The following is a 12,797-nucleotide window of genomic DNA, read 5'->3' as shown; positions in this document are numbered from 1 at the left end:
AGTCCAATTGGGGTAAGCCATTCCGCGATGATCTTCCTCAGTTGCCGTAAGATGTTTTCAGCTGTGTGCGTATTCTGGAAACCGGTGATACAAAGCGTAGCCTGCCTAGGAAAGAGTTGGCGTTTGCGAGATGCTGCTACTGGTGCCGCCGCTGCTGTTCTTGCGGCGGGAGTCCATACATCTACCCAGTGGGCTGTCACAGTCATATAGTCCAGACCCTGCCCTGCTCCACTTGTCCACATGTCCGTGGTTAAGTGGACATTGGGTACAGCTGCATTTTTTAGGACACTGGTGACTCTTTTTCTGAGGTCTGTGTACATTTTCGGTATCGCCTGCCTAGAGAAATGGAACCTAGATGGTATTTGGTACCGGGGACACAGTACCTCCAACAAGTCTCTAGTTGGCTCTGCAGTAATGATGGATACCGGAACCACGTTTCTCACCACCCAGGATGCCAAGGCCTCAGTTATCCGCTTTGCAGTAGGATGACTGCTGTGATATTTCATCTTCCTCGCAAAGGACTGTTGAACAGTCAATTGCTTACTGGAAGTAGTACAAGTGGGCTTACGACTTCCCCTCTGGGATGACCATCGACTCCCAGCGGCAACAACAGCAGCGCCAGCAGCAGTAGGCGTTACACGCAAGGATGCATCGGAGGAATCCCAGGCAGGAGAGGACTCGTCAGAATTGCCAGTGACATGGCCTGCAGGACTATTGGCATTCCTGGGGAAGGAGGAAATTGACACTGAGGGAGTTGGTGGGGTGGTTTGCGTGAGCTTGGTTACAAGAGGAAGGGATTTACTGGTCAGTGGACTGCTTCCGCTGTCACCCAAAGTTTTTGAACTTGTCACTGACTTATTATGAATGCGCTGCAGGTGACGTATAAGGGAGGATGTTCCGAGGTGGTTAACGTCCTTACCCCTACTTATTACAGCTTGACAAAGGGAACACACGGCTTGACACCTGTTGTCCGCATTTCTGGTGAAATACCTCCACACCGAAGAGCTGATTTTTTTGGTATTTTCACCTGGCATGTCAACGGCCATATTCCTCCCACGGACAACAGGTGTCTCCCCGGGTGCCTGACTTAAACAAACCACCTCACCATCAGAATCCTCCTGGTCAATTTCCTCCCCAGCGCCAGCAACACCCATATCCTCCTCATCCTGGTGTACTTCAACACTGACATCTTCAATCTGACTATCAGGAACTGGACTGCGGGTGCTCCTTCCAGCACTTGCAGGGGGCGTGCAAATGGTGGAAGGCGCATGCGCTTCACGTCCAGTGTTGGGAAGGTCAGGCATCGCAACCGACACAATTGGACTCTCCTTGTGGATTTGGGATTTCGAAGAATGCACAGTTCTTTGCTGTGCTGCTTTTGCCAGCTTGAGTCTTTTCATTTTTCTAGCGAGAGGCTGAGTGCTTCCATCCTCATGTGAAGCTGAACCACTAGCCATGAACATAGGCCAGGGCCTCAGCCGTTCCTTGCCACTCCGTGTGGTAAATGGCATATTGGCAAGTTTACGCTTCTCCTCCGACAATTTTATTTTAGGTTTTGGAGTCCTTTTTTTACTGATATTTGGTGTTTTGGATTTGACATGCTCTGTACTATGACATTGGGCATCGGCCTTGGCAGACGACGTTGCTGGCATTTCATCGTCTCGGCCATGACTAGTGGCAGCAGCTTCAGCACGAGGTGGAAGTGGATCTTGATCTTTCCCTAATTTTGGAACCTCAACATTTTTGTTCTCCATATTTTAATAGGCACAACTAAAAGGCACCTCAGGTAAACAATGGAGATGGATGGATTGGATACTAGTATACAATTATGGACGGGCTGCCGAGTGCCGACACAGAGGTAGCCACAGCCGTGAACTACCGCACTGTACTGTGTCTGCTGCTAATATATAGACTGGTTGATAAAGAGATAGTATACTCGTAACTAGTATGTATGTATAAAGAAAGAAAAAAAAAACCACGGTTAGGTGGTATATACAATTATGGACGGGCTGCCGAGTGCCGACACAGAGGTAGCCACAGCCGTGAACTACCGCACTGTACTGTGTCTGCTGCTAATATATAGACTGGTTGATAAAGAGATAGTATACTCGTAACTAGTATGTATGTATAAAGAAAGAAAAAAAAACCACGGTTAGGTGGTATATACAATTATGGACGGGCTGCCGAGTGCCGACACAGAGGTAGCCACAGCCGTGAACTACCGCACTGTACTGTGTCTGCTGCTAATATATAGACTGGTTGATAAAGAGATAGTATACTCGTAACTAGTATGTATGTATAAAGAAAGAAAAAAAAACCACGGTTAGGTGGTATATACAATTATGGACGGGCTGCCGAGTGCCGACACAGAGGTAGCCACAGCCGTGAACTACCGCACTGTACTGTGTCTGCTGCTAATATAGACTGGTTGATAAAGAGATAGTATACTACTAATATTATATATACTGGTGGTCAGGTCACTGGTCACTAGTCACACTGGCAGTGGCACTCCTGCAGCAAAAGTGTGCACTGTTTAATTTTAATATAATATTATGTACTCCTGGCTCCTGCTATAACCTATAACTGGCACTGCAGTAGTGCTCCCCAGTCTCCCCCACAATTATAAGCTGTGTGAGCTGAGCAGTCAGACAGATATATAATATATATAGATGATGCAGCACACTGGCCTGAGCCTGAGCAGTGCACACAGATATGGTATGTGACTGACTGAGTCACTGTGTGTATCGCTTTTTTCAGGCAGAGAACGGATATATTAAATAAACTGCACTGTGTGTCTGGTGGTCACTCACTATATAATATATTATGTACTCCTGGCTCCTGCTATAACCTATAACTGGCACTGCAGTAGTGCTCCCCAGTCTCCCCCACAATTATAAGCTGTGTGAGCTGAGCAGTCAGACAGATATATATAATATTATTTATATATAGATAATAGATGATGCAGCACACTGGCCTGAGCCTGAGCAGTGCACACAGATATGGTATGTGACTGAGTCACTGTGTGCTGTGTATCGCTTTTTTCAGGCAGAGAACGGATTATAAATAAAACTGGTGGTCACTGGTCACTATCAGCAAAACTCTGCACTGTACTGAGTACTCCTAATGCTCCCCAAAATTAGTAAATCAAGTGTCTCTCTAATCTATTCTAAACGGAGAGGACGCCAGCCACGTCCTCTCCCTATCAATCTCAATGCACGTGTGAAAATGGCGGCGACGCGCGGCTCCTTATATAGAATCCGAGTCTCGCGATAGAATCCGAGCCTCGCGAGAATCCGACAGCGTCATGATGACGTTCGGGCGCGCTCGGGTTAACCGAGCAAGGCGGGAAGATCCGAGTCGCTCGGACCCGTTTAAAAAAACATGAAGTTCTGGCGGGTTCGGATTCAGAGAAACCGAACCCGCTCATCTCTAATATATTATTGCCCTCCTTTCTAGTCAGGCTCTGGAGTGGGCATCACCATTATGGGAAAGAGGTGATTCTATCCTCTCTAATTACAAGGAGTTCATTTCATCCTTCCGGAGAATCTTTGACGAACCAGGCAGGACCACCTCAGCATCTTTGGAGATTCTCCGTCTGCGTCAAGGTTTACGTCCTGTCAGTCAATATATTATTCAGTTTCGCACGTTGTCTTCAGAGTTAAATAGGAATGAGGAGGCCCTGATCGCCGCGTTTTGGAATGGACTTTCAGAGAAAATCAAGGATGATTTAACTATCCGGGATGTGCCAACTAAACTGGATGAATTGATTTCTCTCTGTAACAAACTTGACCTACGCTACAGGGAGCGATGTTTAGAGAAATCCAGGGCAGAGCGATCCAGTCCACGTTATCATCCTAGGCCTCGACAAGATTCTTCATCACAGTCTCCGGTAACGACAGAAGAACCTATGCAGATTGGGCGCTCTCGCCTCACAGAGGAGGAACGACTTCGTCGTCGACAGGGTAACCTCTGCATGTACTGTGGGTCCTCCGAACACTTAGTTAAATTCTGCAAACTCCGACCGGGAAACTCTCGCTCCTAGCTTATTCAAGAAAGGTTAAGCTAGGAGTTACTTTAGAATCACATTCTGGGAAAGAGCCGACCTTGTCTATTCAATTAGAAGTTCCAAGTTCTACAGTGAAAGTTTCAGCTCTCCTAGATTCCGGGGCAGCCGAGAACTTCATCTCCTCAGCCTTTGTCTTACGGTTTAAAGTTCAAACCATGCCTCTGGAAGCAGCAGTTGATGTTACAGCAGTGGATGGAAGTCGAATTCCAGATGGTATAATTACTCATCGAACCGTATGTCTCAAGATGAAAGTTGGTGTGCTCCATTCCGAATACGTCTCCTTCTACGTGATTCCCAAAGCCTCTCAAGATGTGATACTTGGTTTACCTTGGCTGCAGAAGCATAATCCTCAACTTAATTGGCAAACCATGGAAGTCCTTTCGTGGGGTAAATCTTGTACCAAGGACTGTTTAGCCTCAGTTGTACCTCTCCGGTCAATTAGCCTTCCCGACCTACCTCCGGTGTATCAATCTTTTGCGGATGTTTTCAGTAAACAAGCAGCAGACTCTCTACCTCCTCATCGCGAATGGGACTGCCCAATTGTCCTGGTTCCGGGTAAAACACCTCCTAGGGGACGAATTTATCCGCTATCCATCCCAGAGACACAAGCTATGTCTGATTATATACAGGAAAATCTAACCAAAGGATTTATCAGACCATCTTCTTCACCTGCAGGAGCCGGATTCTTCTTCGTTAAGAAGAAGGATGGTGGGTTACGACCATGCATAGATTACCGTGGACTCAATGAGATCACTGTGAAAAACAAGTACCCATTACCCTTAATTCCAGAATTATTTGACCGGGTAAAGGGAGCTACTGTGTTTACAAAATTGGATCTCCGAGGGGCCTACAATTTAATCCGCATCCGGGCAGGGGACGAGTGGAAGACTGCTTTTAATACCCGGGATGGGCATTACAAATACCTTGTAATGCCTTTTGGTCTTTGTAATGCACCTGCAGTTTTTCAAAGCTATGTGAATGAACTTTTTCGTGATCTTCTCTACAAGTGTCTAGTAGTGTACTTGGATGATATCCTAATATTCTCTAAGGATCTAAAGGCTCACCGTCACCAAGTTAAAGAGGTACTGACACGTCTGAGGAAAAATCTACTTTATTGTAAGCTAGAGAAGTGCACTTTTGAAGTATCTTCCATACCGTTCCTTGGTTACATCATTTCTGGATCAGAGCTATGTATGGATCCCGGTAAGGTACAAGCTATCCGAGATTGGTCCACTCCTACAACTCTCAAGGGGATTCAGCGATTTCTTGGCTTTGCTAATTTCTATAGGAGATTCATTAAGAATTATTCTTCGTTAGCTGCTCCCATCACAGCCCTAACTCGCAAGGGAGCAAATCCTACGAACTGGTCTTCTGAAGCAATCAAAGCCTTCTCTGATTTAAAGCAAGCCTTTGGGTCAGCTCCCATTCTTCGACAGCCTGATTTGAATCGTCCCTTTCTACTAGAGGTGGATGCATCTACAGAAGCAGTAGGAGCTGTGTTATCACAAGTCTTTGAAGATAAAAAGGTCCATCCCTGCGGATATTTCTCCCGTAAGTTCCTCCCGGCAGAACGTAATTATGCAATCGGTGAGCAAGAATTACTTGCCATCAAGTTGGCATTTGAGGAGTGGAGATACCTTCTAGAAGGAGCACAACATCGCATTACAGTTTATACTGATCATAAGAATCTTCTGTATCTGCAGTCAGCTCAGTGTTTGAATCCACGACAAGCTCGATGGGCGCTTTTCTTTACACGATTTGATTTCAAGCTCACCTATCGTCCAGGGTCTCAGAACAAAAAGGCAGATGCCCTTTCCCGGTCCTTTGCTTCTTCTGAATTAAATGATGCTACCACGAATCAAGCCATTGTGAATCCTACGTCCTTTTTAATGACTCGAACCTCTCCAGTTCCTCCGCCTGGCAAGACCTTTGTCGCCACAAGTCTTCAAAAACGGCTGCTTACCTGGGCTCACTCCTCTTCCTTCATGGGTCATCCTGGGGTTCTAAAGACTCTCAAATTTATTCAACAGTCTTATTGGTGGCCACGTCTCAAAGCCGATGTCCAAGAGTTTATAGCAGCATGTCCTAAATGTGCCCAACATAAGAGTCCAAGAAGTTCTCCACCAGGTTTATTACATCCAGTATCCATACCCAAACAACCATGGACTCATATCTCAATGGATTTCGTGACCGATCTACCTCCATCAAAAGGGCGAAATACCATTTGGGTGATAGTGGATCGATTTTCAAAAATGGCACATTTCATTCCATTAACTGGGTTACCATCAGCCCCTTTACTAGACAGATTGTTCATCTCTGAAATCTTCAAGTTGCATGGCCTTCCTCGAGAGATTATCTCTGATCGGGGAACACAGTTTGTGGCCAAGTTTTGGAGGTCGCTTTGTTCATCTTTAAATGTCAAGTTGAATTTTTCTTCTGCATATCATCCTCAGACAGATGGACAAACAGAGAGTCAACCAAGACCTTGAAACATTTCTCCGGCTATATATATCGTCCTCACAGGATGACTGGGTTGACTACCTTCCATTGGCAGAATTTGCTCATAATAATCTCTTCCATTCATCTTCAGAATCTACGCCCTTTTATATTAACTTCGGCTTTCATCCTCGTGTGCCAGAGTTCCATCCATTGCCAGCCCTAGAGGTTCCAGCGGCAGATCAAGAGCTTCAACGTCTATCTAGAATCTGGAGTTGTGTATGTAAGTCCTTGGTCAAAACTTCCGCTCGTTATAAATCTTTTGCAGATAGAAAACGTAAAGCTGTACCGAATTACAAAGTGGGAGACCAAGTTTGGATTTCTACGCGCAATTTCAGGTTCAAAGTTCCTTCTAAGAAATTTGCTCCCAAGTTTATTGGTCCATTTCCCATTGTAAAGGTACTCAACCCTGTGTCATACAAAGTCAAGTTGCCACCGTCTTTGAGAATTCCTAACGCCTTTCATACATCTTTACTGAAGCCTTTGATTCTCAATAAGTTCCGTACTACCCAGTCCAAATCTCCTAAAGATCACTCTTTGCAGAATGAGGAATTTGAAGTTAAAGAGATTGTGGACTCACGTTCCCGATATGGACGTTTACAGTTTCTGGTCGACTGGAAGGGTTACGGTCCAGAGGAGAGATCCTGGGTTTTCTCTGAAGATGTTCATGCTCCAAGACTGGTACAGAAATACTTCTCCAAAAATCCTGACAAGGTTCAAAGGTGTTCGGAGACCACCCGTAGAAGAGGGGGTACTGTCACGAACCGGTCTCTCACCTTTGCGGGTTCTGGGGTTCATCCGTTGCCAGTGCGGTTGCTCGCGGTGCTGTGCGCCCGTGTGGGGACGCGGCGTGATCAGTGGCACAGGTAATGCAGAGTCTGGGAACTGTGAGTGCGGGGACCAAATGGCCTAAGGCACTGCGGTGTGTCTGCTGTATAGGAGGTGGCCATGTTGGAGACCAAATAGGTAATACAGAGCACTTGTGAAAACACCTGTGGGCAGGTGTAAGCCAATCCCGTGCTTGTGTTGCCTTTAAGTAGGCTGGGATTATGTTACTCTGGGCCAGTGCTTTGTTGTATCAACGCTGTGCTCTAGCTCTGAGCTCTCTCCGTGCATTCCTGTGTGATTCCCGTGGTCCAGATATTGCCTCCGTTCCCAGAGGTTCGTCTGCAGCCTTCACTGCTAAAGATCCACCGGCTCTCCGCTGTGCTATCAGTTAATTGCACACCTACTGGAAATAGTTGGATTCCCAGAGTCCTGCATGAGGTTACCTTGTCTGCCTGTCTTCAAAGTTTGGAGGATTCCACTACCCTCAGCTGTTCGTTTGTTCTACTCTGCATTTAACCCCTTCATCACCTTGTCATCTGCTACAGTTTTCATAGTGATCTCCGGAACCCGCAAGTAACCCAATTAAGTACTTTTATTTTCTATGTTACCATAACAAGGATAATTCTTCACAGCCTCTCAGTTAATTCTCAAAACTTCATTGCAAATCCTTACAGTTATTTCTTCATGTCTGCATTACCCAGTTAAACACATTCTGCTGTTCAGCATCAAAGCTTGTTTATATTTGGACAAGTCAACATTTATTCATCAGCTTGTTTCATATACAGTTCCATGAACATTTCTTTTATTTGTCTTTGAGATTCATTCTGCATATTATTTCTGCCATTCCTGCAATACTTCAGTATAATATGATGATTAACAACTTGTCATTTAACTCTTTACTGAATTGTTATTTTTAATAAATATATGAAACAGAACTTTCTTCGTCCTCCCTGCTTTCTTCATACCCCAGCACCTACACCTGTGGTTGGTCCCGGGTTAACGGATTCACAAAAACACCCGGACCTGACAATTATACGGCAATATCAAAGGAATTATGCGTCAGTATCACAGGAATTATACGGTAATATCACTGGAATTATACGGCAATACCATAGGAATTATACGACAGTATTCCGAGAATTTTACGGCAATATCACAGGAATTATATGTCAGTATCACAGGAATTATACGCCAGTATCACGGGAATTATACAACAGTAACACTGGATATATGGCAGCAGAGGACACCACCGCTGTGACTGGTCACTAGACTGGTGCTGCACAAGACACTACCCCTGGTCTGATGCAAGACAATACAGCAAAAATGCAAGGGACTTATAGAGCAGCCAGCAGCACTGGGGACATATAGCAGCAGAGGACACCAACACTGTGACTGGCTGGACTGATGCAGCATAAGACACCGACTACACTGGACTGGACTGAGCAGCACAAGACTCGCCACCCCACTTTCCCGCCCCCACACAGACACTGAGGACAGAGACATGTCCTCTCACTACACTCTCCGAGACTGGAGTAAAAATGGCCACGACACATGGCTCCTTATATGGAATCCAAATCCCACGAGAATCCGACAGCGGGATGATGACGGAACCGGACTTCAATTGTGATCGGTACGCTTATCTCTAATTGTAATTGTTCTGATTATCAGTGTTCCTAGGGCTTGGAATTAAGGTGTATAGTCCAATCCCCCCCCCCTTCCCCATATATTTAGGTTGGGTGATAGTTTTGCCTTATATCATGTAACACATTGTTTTCTAAACAACATATTTAAATCTCTGAAAAATAGGATTCTCTTAGAACCAGAATTTCACACTTGAAATATTTTCAGCAATGAAGACATATTGCTTTCCGCACAGCTAATATATTCAGCAAAATAATGTGTTTGCCCTGGTAAATTATAACATATGGTAGTGTAGACATGACATTCTAAGTTGTACTTTTTAAAATAATCTTCATGAAATCTCAAATATTAAGTATATATATATATATATATATATATATATAGAAAAATGGGGGGGATAAGGGTACCGGCGACTTGTGTTGTTTAAAATGCGATAGTTAAAAATAGATTTTAAAAGCCAAAAAATATGTAATAATACAAACGAGCTTTAATATCACATAAAAGCGAATCACAACATAAAATGTACTTCAAAATATTAATAAAAGCATAAAAACATAAACATAAAAGGTCTTTGTAAAAGGTAAGGAAGTTCTGACTTAACTCTTTAAAAATAGGCAAGGGAGTCACCACAGGGAGCCCAACACGTTTCGTCACAACTGACTTCTTCAAAGGGTAAGGACAGAATGAAATAACATGCCTATTTATACCCCTGGTGGACTGGCTCAGGGTTGGTGATGTCATAATTGATCACGTGACATAATAGAAAATGTGTAACAAACAGATCATCAAGGACACTTTGTTAGGACATAGTCTAAGGCTAGAGAGGACACCATAAGTGTGTATACATACAAAACGAGTGGTTTTAGGAGTGAAATGACAATAGGAAGGTCAGAAGCTATAAAAATGTATTAATTTGCAGCACTTCCGCCACACTTCCGGTGACGGAGGAGACGCGTCACGTGTCTCCGGGTATTTCCGCCCCACTTCCGGTTTCGTTAGTGCGCATGCGCCGGCGGCGCTAGTCGCGCACTGCGCATGTGCCCGCAGTCTCTCCAGTCAGTATTAGTCTAGCTCCAGGTCTCCATGCTGTATATGTCCCTCCTAGTAAGTGCTGCGGCGGCCATGTTATTGGTGAAAATCTCCATAGGGAATACAGGAAGAGCGGTGGCCATCTTTAAGGAGTCCTTGGAGACACATAGTCACAGTTCATCGGTATCCATGACAACGGATCCATGAAAGAAAGCAGAAAAGATATGGTGAAGGCTATGCACTGGTAGCTTTGTTACAGTTAAATCCTGCTGGGATCCAGTAAATGTTATGGGAGGGAATGATATTAGCCCAGTATAAAATAAAATGAAATTAATGGAATAAATATATTAAAGATATTTTTATATTCAAGTGACACATATTTTTATATATTAAAGTGACACACACATAGCGTTAGCTTAGTGTATGGAATGTGACATCCTATTTAAAACCATACATAGGTGATATCAGGAATTTCAAGTGCCACTGATTGGAAATAAAGGAAGAGGGGTGGTTGCAAAAGTTACAACCCCATAGTGAGGAAAGGGGGGGGGGGGATGGGGAAGAAAGAGAACCAAGCGAATAAGGGCCCTCATTCCGAGTTGTTCGCTCGGTAAAAATCTTCGCATCGCAGAGATTTTCCGCTTAATGTGCATGCGCAATGTCCGCACTGCGACTGCGCCAAGTAAATTTGCTATGCACTTAGTAATTTTACTCACGGCTTTTTCATCGTTCTGGCGATCGTAATGTGATTGACAGGAAATGGGTGTTACTGGGCGGAAACAGGCCGTTTTATGGGCGTGTGGGAAAAAACGCTACCGTTTCCGGAAAAAACGCAGGAGTGGCCGGAGAAACGGAGGAGTGTCTGGGCGAACGCTGGGTGTGTTTGTGACGTCAAACCAGGGACGACAAGCACTGAACTGATCGCAGATGCCGAGTAAGTCTGAAGCTACTCAGAAACTGCTACGAGGTGTGTAATCGCAATATTGCGATTACTTCGTTCGCAATTTTAAGATGCTAAGATTCACTCCCAGTAGGCGGCGGCTTAGCGTGAGCAACTCTGCTAAAATCGCCTTGCGAGCGAACAACTCGGAATGACCTCCAATATACAGAAACATTGTGTGGGTGATGTTGAGATGTGAGCTCAGAAAATTAATAGTGTTACAGTCTGAAGGTGAGTCGTGAAGGTGGCAACCTGGTTAATAACATGTGGTATTGGATAGATGACTGGTTAGCTCGACGTTATTTGTCAGTCTTTACAGTACCTGATCTTCCCAGGCAGTCCCCCTCCCTGGTACTGATCAGGCCCAGACACTGCTTAGCTTCCAAGATCGGACGAGATTGGGCGTACCAGTGTGGTTTGACTGTACATGAAAGGTAAACATCTTATAATATATATTTTTTAAGTTATACGAACCAAACAACAGAAGTGTTTCCGATTAGATTATTCACCAAGTCTAGTGAATATGACACCAGACTTGCAGTACTTACAAAGGGCCCAATTCAGTAAGGATTGAAAATTCTGCTAAGTAGCAGAAATTACAATCCTTGTGATCGCATGCTGCCCAGCATGCTGACCGCCACTCCCCCTCCCTTAACCAAGCAGAAATGGCAATTGCACCGCAATTTCTGCTTTATAGTAGAAATTAGGGTTGCATCCTGCTGGCGCATCTTTCTGATTGCGGCGGCTGCGTGTGACAATCACAACCATGCCACTCCCCCAATTTTGATGATGCAGCCCCATTTCCCTGCATCCGCCCCCGCAATGCTCTGTCTAGGAAACGGAGTGCTACCATGCCCCGCAAATGCATCTGCCTGATTGACAGGCAAAGGCATTCACATTTTCTGCAGGCGCCCACAGAAAATGCGGGCACATGTGCAGGACGGGCGCTGCGCATGCGTCCACATCCTATTTGTAATTTGTGTGGTTGGACCGCTTACTGCGATCCAACCTGAATCAGCCCCAAAGTTTGTTTTTTCTTAATTCATTTTGTAATTATTAGTGAAACCATACAGTATCTTATATTATATTCAAGATGATTTAGAGAGAAAAAAATACATTTGTAGTTTATCTCACTTGTCCTTATCCTTTGGTGTTATTAGCGGGCTGTAAGTGGTGCAGAACACACTCGGTTGTCACCATGCCAGGGAGTGACACCAAAATGATGGCTCCTCCTCAATGACAGGAAGTCAGGTGATTCACATTGACATTATCGCTAAGCATTCAGCTCCTGTGACTGAGAAGGAGCTGGCAGTGCATACAGAGTCTCCAAAGGTAGCCCAGCATCTTCGGGAATGCTGGGCATGCTCCTGGAGTGATGAAAACAGGGCATGCCATTAGAGATGAGCGGGTTCGGTTTCTCTGAATCCGAACCCGCACGAACTTCATGTTTTTTTTCACGGGTCCGAGCGACTCGGATCTTCCCGCCTTGCTCGGTTAACCCGAGCGCGCCCGAACGTCATCATGACGCTGTCGGATTCTCGCGAGACTCGGATTCTATATAAGGAGCCGCGCGTCGCCGCCATTTTCACACGTGCATTGAGATTGATAGGGAGAGGACGTGGCTGGCGTCCTCTCCATTTAGATTAGGAGAGAGAGAGAGAGATTGACCTGAGGCTGATACTGTAGAAGAGAGTGCAGAGTTTAGTGACTGACCACAGTGACCACCAGCAGTGCAGTTGTTTTATTTAATATATCCGTTCTCTGCCTGAAAAAAACGGTACACACAGTGACTCAGTC

General features: G+C 45.0%; 1 pseudogene; it reads right to left on the bottom strand.

Moving 5' to 3' along the window:
* Positions 1-11,310: 11,310 nt before the first annotated feature.
* Positions 11,311-11,429, bottom strand: LOC134897331 (5S ribosomal RNA; annotated as a pseudogene).
* Between the last annotated feature and the right edge of the window lie 1,368 nt (positions 11,430-12,797).

The sequence above is a fragment of the Pseudophryne corroboree genome, chromosome 3 (genome assembly GCF_028390025.1).
Source record: "Pseudophryne corroboree isolate aPseCor3 chromosome 3, aPseCor3.hap2, whole genome shotgun sequence".
Classification (NCBI taxonomy): domain Eukaryota; kingdom Metazoa; phylum Chordata; class Amphibia; order Anura; family Myobatrachidae; genus Pseudophryne; species Pseudophryne corroboree.
The sequence above is the reverse complement of the archived record's forward strand: the minus strand, read 5'-3'. Positions and strand labels throughout refer to the sequence as shown.